This window comes from Lepidochelys olivacea, assembly GCF_965140295.1.
Source record: "Lepidochelys olivacea isolate rLepOli2 genome assembly, chromosome: 1".
Classification (NCBI taxonomy): domain Eukaryota; kingdom Metazoa; phylum Chordata; order Testudines; family Cheloniidae; genus Lepidochelys; species Lepidochelys olivacea.
Genome location: NC_140411.1, coordinates 237,638,578 through 237,654,214, shown reverse-complemented (window position 1 = coordinate 237,654,214; position 15,637 = coordinate 237,638,578). Strand labels below are relative to the sequence as shown.

The window sequence follows — 15,637 nt, the reverse complement described above, 5'->3', positions numbered from 1 at the left end:
GCTTTCTTAGCTCTTGTCCCCTAACGCCCCTACTCTACTTGCGCTACATTGTTGAAATCATGGTGGAATTCCTCAAGGGCTTCTTTTCCATGGGTCCAGATGATGATGTCATCAATTTCCATCCCACCATCAACCTCAGCCTGGACCAGTCCACACAAGAGATCCACTTCCTGGACACTATGGTGCTAATAAGCGATGGTCACATAAACACCACCCTATACCGGAAACCTACTGACAGCTATGCTTACCTACGTGCCTCCAGCTTTCATCCAGACCACACCACACGATCCATTGTCTACAGCCAAGCTCTACGATACAACTGCATTTGCTCCAACCCCTCAGACGGAGACAAACTCCTACAAGATCTCTATCAAGCGTTTTTACAACTACAATACCCACCTGCGGAAGTGAAGAAGCAGATTGACAGAGCCAGAAGTCACCTACTACAGGACAGGCCCAACAAAGAAAATAACAGAACGCCACTAGCCGTCACCTTCAGCCCCCAACTGAAACCTCTCCAACGCATCATCAAGGATCTACAACCTATCCTGAAGGACGACCCATCACTCTCACAGATCTTGGGAGACAGGCCAGTCCTTGCCTACAGACATCCCCTCAAGCTGAAGCAAATACTCACCAGCAACCACACAACAAAACCACCAACCCAGGAACCTATCCTTGCAACAAAGCCCGTTGCCAACTGTGTCCACATATCTATTCATGGGATACCATCATAGGGCCTAATCACATCAGCCACACTATCAGAGGCTTGTTCACCTGCACATCTACCGATGTGATATATGCCATCATGTGCCAGCAGTACCCCTCTGCCATGTACATTGGCCAAACCGGACAGTCTCTATGTAAAAGAATAAATGGACACAAATCAGACGTCAAGAATTATAACTTTCAAAAACCAGTTGGAGAACACTTCACTTCAGTCTCTTTGGTCACTCGATTACAGACCTAAAAGTGGCAATTCTTCAACAAAAAAACCTTCAAGAACAGACTCCAACAAGAGACTGCTGAATTGGAATTAATTTGCAAACTGGATACAATTTATTTAAGCTTGAATAAAGACTGGGAGTGGATGTGTCATTATGCAAAGTAAAACTATTTCCCCATGTTTATTCCCCCCCGTTCCTCACATGTTCTTGTCAACTGCTGGAAATGGCCCACCTTGATTATCACTATCCCTTCCCCACCCCGCTCTCCTGCTGGTAATAACTCACCTTACCCGATCACTCTGTTTACAGTGTGTATGGTAACACACATGGTTTCATGTTCTCTGTGTATATAAATCTCCCCGCTGTATTTTCCACTGCATGCATCCGATGAAGTGAGCTATAGCTCACGAAAGCTTATGCTCAGATTTGTTAGTCTCTAAGGTGCCACAAGTCCTCCTTTTCTTTTTGCGGATACAGACTAACACGGCTGCTACTCTGTAACAAGGTTAGCAAACTCTACTTCTGGCTGAATTGCACTACTTGCTATCGCTCTAGAAAGCCTCTCACCCTAAAGTTGATGCTTGAAACTTTTATAATTGCAAGAGACTAAGCATCCACCCACATAAGGTGTATGTATTTTACTGATGAATGTGATCCAATTAGAAGACAAATAGTAAAAACGGTATTCATCCGGTTAAGACATCCTCAGGCTAAGAGGAAGTTGTCCTGGAGTAGTGCATAGAGTAATATTCCATATAACGATTACTTGAGCCTCTGTAGTTAATTGACTTTCAGAAATGTCATGAGAACTTTCTTGCAAACAGTTTGGCTAAACTGCTGATTGCTTCACTATTGATAATTAGCTAATTTTATATCCTTGAAGTAGGTCAGTCTTGTTAGTATTCACACTTGCCTTTGAATTGATCTTCCTGAATAAAACTTGTAACCTGGTTCCCTAAGCATTGCCATATGTAACCATTTCCTTTTGTCTTATTGTGAGAGCACTGAATAGACCTATTCCTAGCTGGAAACTTTTGTTGTAGGTGACATGTAAAGAGAACTAACAATTCCTAGTATTTAGCAATGTGTGATGGAAGCCCCCACTATAAGGTGTATTGGCCAAAGTAAATGCTAGGCCACATGGCACTCAATCCTGTTGTGGCTAGCCAACTTCCATTCCCGTTTATTCTTTTTCTGATGCCACTTGTGCATAATGCTGCTGTTGGAAGATCTGCTAAAATCCTGGGTGTCTCAAGAACCTATCCTATAAGAATTGACAGTTTTTTGTATGTTTGCAAATTCACTGCTTTTATATCCCAAATAGTTTTATTTTTAAATTCTCATTTTTATTCTATTCATTTATTAAAAACCACTTTGCTCCTCGTAGGCAAGCTCCAGTGAAATCAAAATAATGAAATCTTTGATTTCACAATTTGGGGAATTTTGTATGGTTAAAGCCAGTTAGCTGTGTTTCTAATTTATTGGAGGTGGATGCTGTGGGACATAAAATGGGTAGGGAGCTAGAAATGTTTGCAGTAGCTAAAGTACAGAATGTTCTACTTTGTTCAGTAGTCATTTGATATGTACTGCTAAAGGTGATGAAGGTTAATGAAGGACTGCTTATTGGGATGATAGCATAAACAATTTCTCATGCTTCAGTCAATTAAATACTTTCTTGAATCTAAATATACATCTGAAAACTAATAAGACACCTAAACACTGATATACTGTTACAGAAATGCAGAATTTGCTTGGTCCAGTTAAGGATAAAATGGAGGTTAATGGACTAAATAGACCTAAGTGACACCAGTATTTCATACTTTACCATCATAACATATGACAAAGGCAAAAAAGCATTAAAGTAAAGGGCTATAGAAATTCCTTCCTCATATCTCCAGAACCCTTAGCTTTTGGTTTGAAGCAAGAGGCTGGATTGTTCTTTTTAACATTTCCATCCTGAAAAGCCACAAGTATTACCTTTCTGTTTAATAACTAATTTGACTATCATTGTACATTTTTAATAGTTATACATCTTTGAAAATTTCATAGTTGAAATACCACCTTCTCTACTGCAGATCTTGATGCTAGTTTCTTAAATATAGTTGGATAAGCTGTACTAAATATATATATAATTTTTGTAGCAGTAGCTTAGAACAGCATTGCAAAACTGTTTGTTCAGGATCGGTTATTTTCCTGGACGGGCGACTGAAAGATGAGTTTTTTCAGGAGAGCAGTCTTTATGCCTTAGTTGGCAGATGCTTGACAATTTCCCAAGGATGACTTAGACTTACTAGACTGATTTGCCTTAGTTTGTGCTATGTATTTTCATGAAGTTTATAAATTCTTCAGGCCAGAAGGGGCCATTGTGATCATCTAGTCCAGCAGTTCTCAAACTGTGTGTCGGGACCCCATTTTAATGGGGTCACCAGGGCTGACTTAGACTTAGACTAGACATTGCCCGGAGCTGAAGCTTCAGCCCTGTGTGGTGGTGTTCAGGTTACAGGCCCCCTGCCTGGGACTAAAGCCCTTGGGCTTTGGCCCTCCACCAGGGGTGGAGGGGTTTGAGTGGGCTCAGGCTTCAGTCCACCATCTTAGGGTTGTGTAGTAATTTTTGTTGTCAGAAGGGAGTTGCGGTCTAATGAAGTTTGAGAACCTCTGATCTAGTCTGATCTCCTTAGAACACAGGCCACAGAACTTCCCCAGAGTAATTCGTAGATAATGTATGTTAAACTAATGCTAGTTGGTTATTTGATCTGACAAAGACTTTGAAGCATCATGTTACATTCTGAGTTTAACAGTTAAGATTGTAGTGCACATAATCACCCTATTCATTGAGCTGTATCAATGTCAGTTCCTCCCTCTCCCCCCAGATTAATCCAAATGTTAGTCTGGTTACTTTCTCTAAGGGATCTTGAGTCTTTTGGTGACCTTGCAGCCCAAGTTGTGTGGCTAACATAGCGTGGGGGAGGGACAACTCTGCAGGTTTCTTGCCTCCAAACTCTCATGTGTTTAGGTGGCAAGAGGGAGCAGCAGCAGTTTATTAAAGTCATGGTGTATTTTTCTGCACTTTGAAGTGTGATGTACTTATCCATCTCATTGAGTTGCAGCAATTATGTACAGTAGAACCTCAGAGTTATGAACACCTTGGGAATGGAGGTTGTAACTCTGAAATGTTCATAATTCTGAACAAATCGTTACGGTTCTTTCAAAAGTTTACAACTGAACGTTGACTTAATACAGCTTTGAAACTTTACTATGCAGAAGAAAAATAAATGCTGCTTTTTTCAGTAGTGTACTTTCAACACAATACTGTACAGTGTTCACTTTTTTTGGGCTCTGCTGCTGCCTGATTGTATTTCTGTTTCCAAATGACATGTGGTTGACTGGTCAGTTTGTAACTCTGAGGTTCTACTGTATGTCTTTCTTTATCCTCTTCTCTTTATGTTCTTGGCTTCCTTCGGCAGTCATGTGGTATGTGCAGTTCATGACACACTATAAGATGGTTTTGAGGGGAAAAAATCCTGTTAAGCGGAAACTGACATGCAGTCAAAAAAATCCCTGTGGCTATATACAACTAGGTCTGTTACAGTTCTAGCTCTTCAGAGGTTTATGGCTAAATCAGGACTGATATTGTAAAGAATGGTTCATGTCTATTAACTTGCTATTCAACATATTAAAGAATCTGCCTTCAGAAAACTCTGTATTTCATGTTCAAAAAGACATTGAGCATGTGATGGGGAGCTGCATGCCCGACTTCCATTTAAGCTTTTGTGCATAAAAACTGGGTAACTGAATGCAGTATATTGCAGGTGAATCTATTATGGCTTGAGTTGGAAATCTGGAAAAATTGAAACATATACAACTGTTCTCTAAGTTTGTTCTTCTTCTGAGATCTGTGTGATAATGACTGAGTGTGTTTCTTGAACCATTTTGCACTCTGTGGTTTAGGGGGCTCCTGGGCTCGGTAACACTTGTTGCTACTCCAGTAGCACCCTGTGCTTTCTCCAAAGGCTGACTGCCAAACAGCATGTTTGTAGAGGGCCAGGTTATATCCCATTGGACTATATCGTGCCCTTTTTCCTATGTGCAGTAGTTCACTCTTTTGAAGCCTCTCATACCATCAGTAAATACCTGTTGCCCCAGTCTGCAGAAGTAAGATTTAGTTCTAAAATTTGGGTATTTCAGCAAGTTCCTTTCAGAATTCAGAGTCCAGTTCACTTAGCGTAAGAGTAATGACCCCTGATATATCAATATGCTGTTATTTCAAGATGTGAACATAAAACATTCTTCAGTTTAACATTCAGATAGTTATCCTTGAAAAAAAGCCCAATTTTCAAATATTTATTTAGGTGAATAGGATTATACTGTAATCCCAAATACTGTATCTAGTGTATTGATACATATGCTTTTTCAGTATAATTAAGTTAAGGATTGCCTCAAGGTGTTTAGCAAGAAAGGTTTTCTATCCTAAATTGTATTAGACAATAGATTTTCAGAGCCAAGAATATAGCGGTGGTGCTACAGCCGTGTTGCTAAAAGGTGCACAGTATAGCCACTTTCTGTCAGCAGGAGAAAGCTCTCCCACTGACCCCCCCCAAAAAAATAAAAATTGCACCCCCAATAGCGGCGATAGCCTTGTTGGCAGGAGAGCTTTCCTGCTGACAAAGCGCTATTCACGGGTGCTTTTCGTCGGTAAAACTTTTGTCCAGGGATGTGTGGTTTTTCCCCCCACGCCCCTGAATGACACAAGTTTTACTGACAAAAGTCCAGTGTAGACCAAACCTAAGGTTTCTTGTTGGCCATGGACATTGCCAATATATCCAGTCCTACCTTTTGACCTTTCTACTGTGCTGAGAGTGTTTTTAAAAGGTATTAGTAATAGTGGCACCATACTTGATAAAAAGAGGTATTTTGCGATATACCCTTACTTAGATGACTGGCTGATTTGAGGAGGATTGTCCGTCAGATCTCAGAAGCTGTTACACCATCAACCTCTTTCAAGACTTGGGTCTAAAAATCATCACTCAGTAGTACATCGTAATACTATTCATCGCATCATTCGTAGACTCCACAAATGCTCTAGCATTCCTTCTAAAGGACAGATATAAGAACCTCTCATCACTGAACTCACAAATACAGTCACAGCCCACCACCACAGCAAGGACATACTTGGCCTTATTGGGGCATATAGCATCTTGTGCCCTTGTGATGCTGCATGCTAGACTACACCTTTGCATGCATGCCTGGCTGAGGTCAGCGTACACCCCAAGCAAACACCTCCTGCATGTGCCTCTTACAATGTCCTAATTTAGTCCTCTTGCCTCTGTCATAGTGCAAAGACCCAGGAAACTTTTGCAAGGGTGTTCTCTTCATACCTCCTCCCTCCTGTGTCAAACAGTCAGATTGTGGAACTGGTCAATAAGACATCATGTTTCCTTCTCAGCTGTCCACTTACCTGACCTGCAGAACTCCGTTGCAGACCATTTGAGCAGACACTTCTCGTTTAATCATGAATGCAAGATCAAGGACCCCATTTGTCATCACTTTCTCAAGGAATGGGGCCACTGCCTTATAGACCTGCTTTGAACTTGACGCAACAAGAAGTGCCAAGCTTCGGAGGAGGTTTGAGCCCAGGTTCTCTGACAGATACATTTCTGATTCTGTGGTCAAGGGATATTGTATGTCTTTCCTTCCATTCTTCTAGTTCTTCTACTTCTCAAGGTCAGACAAGAGTCTGCCAAACAGATATGGATAGCTCTGGCCTGGCTGAGGCAGTTTTGGTTCCCAGAATTCCTAAGGCTGTGCAAGGTCCAACCCAATACCATGTCCCTTGTACTGGATCTGCTATCACAGTTCATAAGGAAGATGTTGTACCCAGACCTTTCTCTCTCCACATCACAAAGTGGCTGCTGGATGTGTCTCTAATCTAGAATGTTCCTGCTCTTCTCAAGTTAGGGATATTTTGGTCAATAACAGAAAAAATTCCACCAGACATACATACATACTGAGATTCATAGGGTTTGACAAGAGTTTTTCCACCTTTTAAGGGCCACTTTTCCTTTTGGGAACCTAAATCTAGTCCTTTCTGTGCTTATGGTACCTCCATTCGGAACTATGCCATTAGGCTTCCTTCTGCATCTTTTCATTTTTAGCAGCCATCAGCTCTGCAAGGCAAGTAGGAGAAATTCAGGCCTTAATGGCGGCCCTCCACCTCCATTCAAAGTTTTTACCTAATGTGGTCATAGAATTCCACCAAAATCAGCAAATACACTTATCTGTATTCTTTCCTAAGTCTTGTGTGTCTAAAATGGAAGTGGCCCACCATAGTTGTCCTGTCAGAAGAGCTCTAGCATTTTATTTATGAAAAACAAAACCATTCCATTCTTTCCAAGGCTTTTTGTACCTGTAGCTGACAGAATGAAATGCAAGAACATATCTTCACAACTCCTTCACATATTCCGAAGTACATTTCAAGAATTTTGACATAGCAAAGAAACCCACCTGCAGGGATGAAGGCTCATTTCAGACCACCTGATTAGCTCCCTTGAACAATGTCTCAATCTTAGACTTTTGTAAGGCGGCCACCTGGAGCTCTGTTCATACATTTACCAAGCACATCATCTTACAGAAGCCTTTAGGTCAGGTGCTTGTTTTGGTAATGCCGTTCTCCAGTCCCTTCTTTCACAGACTCCAAGCTCCTATCTCCAATATAATGGTCCACTTGTTGGAGTCAGCAGTAATGGAATGTTCATATATCTTCCAATAGTGGGGTGGGAGAAATCCACCAGGAACGAGATGCTTGGATTGTCCAAATTTATCCAATAGTGGGGTGGTTGTCTCAGTTTGGAGCAGTATCCCTTCACTTTTGTACGCACAAATGGCTTTGTAAACCACTTTTTTGGTGGTAGTTAATATAGGAAATAATATTTACAAACATTTTCCCAGATTTTTCAAATCTGGTCTACATTTTGTCCCTCCAAAAATTACTTCTGGATGTCTTAAAGCTTTCTATAACTTCGCCCATCCCTCCAACAACAATAAACCTTGAGTTGGGGAGTGGTGTGACTAGCAGGAATTATGCAATAAGAAGCAGATTGATATTTCCTTCAGGGTGGACATATCATGTTATGCTACTCAGATTTGAATTGTCTTATTTACATTGTGACACAGTAGATTTATGCAGACAGAAGACTCCAATTTTTTTCATTTATGGCTAACTGTAGAAGCGTCCCTGAATTGGCAGTGGCAGCTGCGGTGGTTTTTCAGGAAGCTTTTTCGATGGCATGTGAATACATTTTAGCTTTTAATGATTGCAAATGTGACTTTATTGAATTAATTAGAGCAAGTAACACTGTGTATTCTATAAATATGCCACATGATTAAAGGCGTTATTGACAACTTGTCAAATTAGACATATACCTTATTAGTTGGTGAAATCAGTCTGGATTGCTTGCACTTCTGAGAGCATTTTGGAAAGCTGTTCTTTAATCTGTTACAGTAGTACTTGATTATTTTCAATCTCATACTGTTAATTGGAAAATCCATCTTGTGATTCAAGAAATTTGTTAACTGGGAAGAAGCAAATGCTTCTTCAGTATGACCGTATTTTTTCTGATAGTGATTAGTCTAGTTTGGAAACTTCATCTGAAGTGCCAGTGGATTTATATAAACGTGCATGTTCTTACTATCAAAAGGGACAACCTTCTTGAATATATAAGTGACTTTCATAATTGTGCAGAAATGTGCTCTGCAAGTGTGTCTGATTTATCTTAGAGTTCACACCACTATTTTCCTACAAAAATATTTCTACTCAGTAAACACGTCTCGTGCTTTATGGCAATACTGTTTTTGTCATGAGTGTATAAGATGCTGATAAGAATGATAGTATAGCTTCTGCTGTCTTTACCCCTAAATTTACTCAAGTGTACTGCTGATGTGATCAGCTAAATAGACAGAAGTATTAATGTTATAGAAAAGCCTCATTATAAGGCACAACATTAATGTTGTGCATAGTAGTTTACTGATGTAAAAGATCAGGTCCTGGTCTGAGGAATTTACCACTGAAATTGAGCAAATCCTTAATTGTCTATGAGGCCGAGGGGCTGTAGTTATTGGTATTCAAGCAATATGTAAATATGGATACCTCAGGTGATAAGAAGTTGATGGATTAAGTCAGGGGAGGAGACAACACTTACATTTCTTATTGTCTAAATAAAGTTTATTGAACTGAAGACCAGAGAAGGTAATTGTGTTGTTGTGGAGAATGTTTTTTAGCAAAATCAGTGTAATCATCCATCTCCCTCCTCGAGTCCCCCATATTGAGTAAATGCCTTAGAAAAAATTATAAAGAGCATTGGATCAGGAAGTGGTACACATGTTCTAATTCCATGGTGCAAGGGCAAACTTGCTACTTTGTATTAAACTAAATTTTAAAAGTTAATGATTTTCTGTAGGGACTGCATCAACATAACGGAAATCTCAAAGGAACTTTCATACAAAAGCAAAAGTGAGAACATTTTTTCAAATCAATTCACTTTGTGTTCCCATCTCCATTATTTAAGATGTTTGTCACTAGAGTAAGTGTTCTCAGACAGCCCTTGCTTCTCCTATTGCCCAATCTTGCAGTGGTGGATGAGACTCAGCATAATGTGAGCAGGCTATTTTATACTAGAGGTTTTAGTCTTAGCTGTAGAAACCAAATGTTTGGTATGAAGAATTCATGGAATTAATTTACATTGTAGATGAAGCGTCTTTCAGTAACGTCTGTGCATAAGTTATGTATGTTCACATTAAAATTTTCATGTGGAAGATATTTAACTCCTTGGTGCACGAAGTTGTGTTTTCCAGATGAAATGTCTTCAGGCAGCAGCAGACATTCCAGAAATTGCAGTACCAAAAAAAGGACTAACACTAGTGGTGGTATTCCTTGATGTGCTCGTTACTCTTTGATTATTGCATCATACTCATGATGCGAATCAAACATGGAAAAGTCAGTTTTAAAAATTATGCTAATATGAATAATTTTAAGGAGTACAGATTAGTGCTGGGACAGTGGATACAAAGCTAGCCTTTTAGCAGAGTTGGGATGAGATTTTTAGTGGTAAAGGGGAGCAACAAGAGTTTTAAAGTTGGTAAAATACCTATAAGGACAGGATTGGTCTGAAATTGAATATAAAAATTTGACACCTTGGGCGCATTTCATGCGATAAGAGGTATGAAATGTCTACAGTTCATTTGATAGTGTTTCAGTATCTGAAGGGGGAAACCAGTGTTGGCTCTGCTCCCAAAAGCTCCTCAGTAAGTTGAAAGAATAAAAAGCAAAATATTTTTGGATAATTTTTTCCCTTCTTTGTACTTTGGGTAGTATGTCAATGAATTTGAAATCATTGAAATGTCTTGGGATGGTAAGCTAATAAACATGTCAGCATTTGGATTTATTTTGAGTATCTGCTGCTTGGGCCCAAAAGAGCTGAGTTGTTGAATTTAGTCTTTCAGTCATACAAAGTTTGAGTTTCAAATTTCTTACTCTGAAGGACTAGATCAAACAGTGATAATCAAGGGCAGTCTCATTCTCAGAATCTTTGCAGACCCAGCAGTTAATCAGAATCTCCATCAGTCAATCTTTAGAATGAGTTACTTTTGGAATGCAAGTGCAAGAAATCCAGGACTATTTCTCTAAATACTGATATGAAGGTTGTGTATGATAGTCATGACTAATCTTAAACCAGTACAAGGAATATTTCCTTAGCAAGTAAGGGAAGGGGAACTGTCTTGCTTGGATGAATAAACAAAAAGAGAGATCATATTTGGAAAGTAAAATTGGTAGTAATTTTGGATTATAATACTCTTCGTCTAAAGTATTATATACATCAACAAATTTGCAGTAAAGTATTTGGTTGACAATACCCATATTCTTGATGATTTGTAAATAAATTGGCATTACAGCACTCCTAATCATTTTAATAGAAGCTTTTTTTTTTTTAAAAAAAAAGTCTAAAGAAAAAAAAATTAAGGTGTGGATTTGATTCCTGGTCTTTCCTCCCCAATTTTAGTCTTTATAATACATTGTTTAGTAATCTCAATTACAAGGTTTATACTTAGATAAGGAATCTGACACCTTAAGTTACAAATCCCCAATTTTTGCCCCAGATCCCTAAATGGCCCCCTCAAGGATTGAACTCACAACCCTGGGTTTAGCAGGCCAATGCTCAAACCACTGAGCTATCCCTCTCAAAAGAATTGGACAACTTTGCAGTTCTGAGATTGAGGGCTTTTTTTCTTTTAATTTATTTGAATGAAAAGAAATACAGTAGAACCTCAGTTATGAATATCAAGAGTTACGAACTGACCGTCAACCACATACCTCATTTGGAACTGGAAGTACTCAATCGGGCAGCAGCAGAGATCAATTTAAAAAAAAAAACAAATACAATACAGTACTGCGTTAAATGTAAACTACTAAAAAAAGAAAAGCAGCATTTTTCTTCTGCATAGTAAAGTTTCAAAGCTGTACTAAGTCAGTGTTGAATTGTAAACTTTTCAAAACAACCATAAAATTTTGTTCAGTGTTACTAATATTTCAGTTACAACCAACCTCCATTCCCAAGGTGTTCGTAACTCAGGTTCTACTGTACTACAAGTTGAGATGCGAAATCAGGTCACTCATTCTAAGAAGTGCAGAGAACTCAGCGATTGTGAAGACAATGGGAATTACTGAGTGCTCTACATCTATGAACCTCAGGGGGCTTATTTAAGATCCTAATTTTAGGCTCTTGGTTGGGATTTTAGATGAAGATTTTCAGAGGCTAGGAGGCTAAGCAAGTAAATGGCTTCATTGTGCACTTTAGAAATTGGGAGAAATCTAGAAAAGGAGAACTTGTGGCACCTTAGAGACTAACCAATTTATTTGAGCATAAGCTTTCGTGAGCTATAGCATCCGATGAAGTGAGCTGTAGCTCACGAAAGCTTATGCTCAAATAAATTGGTTAGTCTCTAAGGTGCCACAAGTTTTCCTTTTGTTTTTGCTAATACAGACTTTCACGGCTGTTACCCTGAAACCGGAGAAATCTAGGAGTTTGAGACACTAGTTTTAAATCCTGTCAGACTTTTCCATGCACTCCTAAAGAAGCACATGCTCTGTACATTTAGAAAGTGTTCTTAAAGTAAGTATCAACTTTGTTTATTCTTGAAAATTATATTGAACTGCACCTGAAAATATATGCATCAGGTGTTTTTTTCCTGATATGTGGGTAAATTGAAAGAGCAGTCTTTAACTCTCATGTCTTAATATTTAGATCTGTTTCATAGAATCATAGAATATCAGGACCTCAGGAGGTCATCTAGTCCAACCCCCTGCTCAAAGCAGGACCAATCCCCAACTAAATCATCCCAGCCAGGGCTTCGTCAAGCCTGACCTTAAAAACTTCTAAGGAAGGAGATTCCACCACCTCCCTAGATAACGCATTCCAGTGTTTCACCACCCTGCTAGTGAAAGTTTTTCCTAATATCCAACCTAAACCTCCCCCACTGCAACTTGAGACCATTACTCCTTGTTCTGTCATTTGCTACCGCTGAGAACAGTCTAGATCCATCCTCTTTGGAACCCCCTTTCAGGTAGTTGAAAGCAGCTATCAAATCCCCCCTCATTCTTCTCTTCAGCAGACTAAACAGTCCCAGTTCCCTCAGCCTCTCCTGATAAGTCATGTGTTCCAGTCCCCTAATCATTTTTGTTGCCCTCTGCTGGACATTTTCCAATTTTTCCACATCCTTGTAGTGTGGGGCCCCAAACTGGACACAGTACTCCAGATGAGGCCTCACCAATGTCAAATAAAGGGGAACGATCACGTCCCTCAATCTTCTGGCTATGCCCCTACTTATACATCCCAAAAAGTCATTGGCCTTCTTGGCAACAAGGGCACACTGCTGACTCATATCCAGCTTCTCGTCCACTGTAACCCCTAGGTCCTTTTCTGCAGAACTGCTGCCTAGCGGTTCGGTCCCTAGTCTGTAGCAGTGCGTGGGCTTCTTCTGTCCTAAGTGCAGGACTCTGCATTTGTCCTTGTTGAACCTTATCAGATTTCTTTTGGCTCAATCCTCTAATTTGTCTAGTGCCCTCTGTATCCTATCCCTACCCTCCAACGTATCTACCACTCCTCCCAGTTTAGTGTCATCTGCAGACTTGCTGAGGGTGCAATCCACACCATTCTCCAGATCATTTATGAAGATATTGAACAAAACCGGCCCGAGGACCGACCCTTGGGGCACTCCACTTGATACTGGCTGCCAACTAGACATGGAGCCATTGATCACTATCCATTCATCCCAACGGTCTAGCCAGCTTTCTATCCACCTTATAGTCCATTCATCCAGCCCATACTTCTTTAACTTGCTGGCAAGAATACTGTGGGAGACCGTGTCAAGAGCTTTGCTAAAGTCAAGGAACAACACGTCCACCGCTTTCCTCTCATCCACAGAGCCAGTTATCTCGTCATAGAAGGCATTTAGATTAGTCAGGCGTGACTTGCCCTTGGTGAATCCATGCTGACTGTTCCTGATCACTTTCTTCTCCTCTAAGTGCTTCAGAATTGATTCCTTGAGGACCTGCTCCATGATTTTTCCAGGGACTGAGGTGAGACTGACTGGCCTGTAGTTCCCAGGATCCTCCTTCTCCGCCTTTTTAGAGATGGGCACTACATTAGCCTTTTTCCAGTCGTCCGGGACCTCCCCCGATTGCCATGAGTTTTGAAAAATAATGGCCAATGGCTCTGCAATCACATCCGCCAACTCCTTTAGCACTCTCGGATGCAGCACATCTGGCCCTATGGACTTGTGCTCATCCAGCTTTTCTAAATAGTCCTGAACCACCTCTTTCTCCACAGAGGGCTGGTCACTTCCTCCCCATGCTGTGCTGCCCAGTGCAGGAGCTGACCTTGTTTGTGAAGACAGAGGCAAAAAAAGCATTGAGTACATTAGCTTTTTCCACTTCCTCTGTCACTAAATAGAATATCAGGGTTGGAAGGGACCTCAGGAGGTCATCTAGTCCAACCCCCTGCTCAAAGCAGGACCAATTCCCAATTTTTGCCCCAGATCCCTAAATGGCCCCCTCAAGGATTGAACTCACAATCCTGGGTTTAGCAGGCCAATGCTCAAACCACTGAGCTATTGCTCACCCTTATGCTGCAGCCTCATCATTTGTCTTCATGCATAAAACATTCTCAATATCTAATAATGGAAAATCTTCAGAATAATTTGAACATGCAGAATTTAATTAAACATTTGTAGTTGTATTTGTTCAAGGATGATATCAAAATCTTACTGTTTACTACTGACATTTCTTACGATAGTTCAAGACAGTTGTCAGTACAGAACAATTAAAAGACCGTGCTTGTCTTCACTATGGTGCTAAATCGGCTCCGTTGAACTGATGCAGCGGTGCTGACTTAGCGCGTCTGGTGCAGATGCTTTACGTTGACAGGAGAGCGCTCTCCCGTCAATGTAATTACTTCACCTTAGTGAGAGGTGGAAGCTATGTATGCAGGAGAGCATCTCCTGCCAACATAGCACCGTATAAACACTGCTTAATTTGATGTAATTTATGTCGCACAGGGCGGTGGTTTTTTCATATTGCATTTTTCACATCGCAATTTACATTGACTTAAGTGGTGGTGTAGACAAGGCCGCGGTAAAATTATGCATTTTATGATATACCACCACCTGGTGACCTATAACAATTTATAATTCTTTGTAGTGGTATTAAACTTTTACTTGCATTTTGAATAAGATCAGTGTTTAGAAGATATTCTACAGAAAAAAATCTATTTGAAGTACAGTATATGATTATATTTCATTAAAAAGTCACTTACTTCTGTGCAAATTGCTTCATAGCATTTGACTCAAATGAGTTTCTTTAGAGGCATCTGTGCCTGTGACAAGAATTGGTGCAGTAAAAATGTTGATATTTTATTTAGCCAGATGAGGGCACTTTATCTTTACATTTCTAGAATTTGTGTATCAGAAGGCTACAGCAGGTATATTCTGATGTGACTTCCTGATTACTGGCTTGTCTGGACAGAATAGACAGCTATGGAGTGATGTTCTGTTTTTGCAAGTGTCTAAAGTGATGAACTTTTTTTTTTTTTTTTTTTGCTACTCTTGTTTTATTTTCTGTTTATACTATTGGCCTCATTGCAGGAGAGTATATATTACAAGGATTTGCAGCAAAATCCATCAACACAGGGCTGCCCTCCGCAAAATGGCATACACGGGATATGGCATTTGTGGATTAAATCTGAAACTTTGTCTTTAGACGGTTTTATAATACATGAATGCCAACATAGCTGCTCTGGGATGAGAAATTTCTAGGTGAGTGGAAGGTAAATGCTCTCTCAAGTTGTGCTTGTTTGTTGTTTATACAGCAGTAGTATGACAAGTCTTAACTTCTTGGGGAACATGCAATATTTTTATTTTAAAGCTAATTAATCCAGTAGTTATAGCCGTTCAGCTGTTGCACATTTTTCTATGTCCTCAGTTCTGACACAAGACTAACATCGACACCAATTTTTGGTTTGAAATTACATAGGAGTGTTGTAGGTATCACACACTTGCAGGAGTGTGGGAGTTTACTTGGAAGTTTTCAAAGGCCTGGTCTATAGTGCGTGGTTATTTTGGAATTAGCTGAGTTACCTCGAAAT

General features: G+C 40.0%; 1 protein-coding gene across 13 annotated transcripts in view; it reads left to right on the top strand.

The window, feature by feature from the left end:
- Positions 1 to 15,637, top strand: part of PLEKHA5 (pleckstrin homology domain containing A5) — a 275,009-nt gene that overhangs the window by 61,419 nt on the left and 197,953 nt on the right. The gene's annotated exons all lie outside the window — the stretch shown is intronic.